Source organism: Trematomus bernacchii, unplaced genomic scaffold (genome assembly GCF_902827165.1).
Source record: "Trematomus bernacchii unplaced genomic scaffold, fTreBer1.1, whole genome shotgun sequence".
In the NCBI taxonomy this organism is placed as follows: domain Eukaryota; kingdom Metazoa; phylum Chordata; class Actinopteri; order Perciformes; family Nototheniidae; genus Trematomus; species Trematomus bernacchii.
In genome coordinates this window covers 10,944,762-10,946,517 of record NW_022987739.1, presented here as the reverse complement: position 1 = coordinate 10,946,517, position 1,756 = coordinate 10,944,762, and positions in this window count along the sequence as shown.

Below are 1,756 nucleotides of genomic sequence, written 5' to 3'. Positions count from 1 at the left end.
TTGATTCTTAGATGGTCTGTCACCTTTTTCAAAATGACTATTTTTTTTTAAAATCTGTGAGTGAGTTTATTCTTGTTTTCTTCCAACCAGAAAATACCCTTGCAACTGTTAAGTTGATCTTATAAATGTTTATTTGGTTTCATTTTGTTGCATTTTCACAAAAGGTTTTAAAGTACTAAGTACTGTTGTTTTTGTATTTCACACGGCTTTGTGAACATTTTTACAACTGTACATTTTCAAATAACATTAAATGTGAGCATAAATTAATGCATGGTTTCAAAAAGTCCAGTAAATCAAGTACTGACATGTCTGTTCATGTCATAGGGAATAGCTTAGATTGACTACACACACATCCGAGAAGTGACCTTTAAAACAACAGAGCAGTCTGCAACATGTCTTCTCAGCAACATAAGTAGAACATTTGAAGTTCAGATATTGAATAAATCCTTAGGTAAGTATTTAGAAAATTAAATAATAGTTTTTCCCAGCTGCCAGCATGTCTTACGCAATGGTTCTATAGTTGCTTACATGGCAGCAAGCCAAAATGTGGATGCTCAGGAGACAAGATTGAATTAAGGCTGAAGAAGAAGCTTTGTGTGTGACACAAGCTTCCCAATGACAGTGGTAATGGTTGTCACAGGACTGGAGGGAACACTGCCAGTGATTCATATATTCTTAATGTATGCATGGAAGGCAGACTTAGTACTGTCGTATATGCTTGTAGCCTTAAAAAAGTACAGCAATGATGTACAATATTAAAGTAAAACATTGTATAAGTACCACAAAGTTTTATAGGGACAATCCGGTTGGACATATTCGATTTGAATTGTAAAATATATGTTTTTGAAAGCCAGCACCAGTACTTTAATACCGCAGCTGCCCAAATACTTAAAATAATTCAGAATTCTCTTGTCAGGGTATAAAAGTGTCTGAAACATTATTTTTTACTATAATCTGTCCCAGATTTATTAAAGTATGTGCCTCTGACATGATGCATTTTAAGTGGCCTGCTGTTGGTTATTTGCCCACATGCCCACCATGGGGAATGGTCAGAGTAAGTCATCAAACAACATTATCTTTCCACTGGTGTCAGCAGGTTTGATAAAACCCTAAATGAATATCATGTTCAGATTGTGACAATCGTGGTATAGTAACTGCAACTGTAATCTGCATTAAATTGTAAAACAAGAGATAACATAGATGATTGCACATTATTTGAGCTATACTGGAGCAGGCTTGTACTCCGATGCTATGATACCACAGATTGTATTTACTATTTTTAAAAACGATTTCATTATGACATCTTGTGTGTCTAATATTAGGACTGTAGTTGGTCTGTTTTTGATTTACAAAAAAATGTAAAGAAAGGACACAACACATTTTTCCCAAGCTTATCCCAGTTTTCTTTTTTTTCTTTTAGAATTTTCCTTATAGCAGTTAATGATTTAGATGTATTTGTACGGTGAAAATGTGTTTTTAATAGTTTTTTTTCCATATAGCCTACAAACACAATGACTTAAATATAGTCGCATTTTACCAACAGGATCAGGTTCCTACAGCATCATTATCTAAAAGAAAAACTTGGTAAAAACCACAGTGTCGAAATTGTATTATAATAATAAATGCTAATCCATCTAAAAGCAACAATGAATCTGTGTGCGAATTAAACCGAAGCAGAGTGGGGCTTCCCTGCTTGGGACTGTTCCAAAGTGTAAGTGAAACCACCGGAAGTGATGTAGTTTGGGCTAAACTGCGC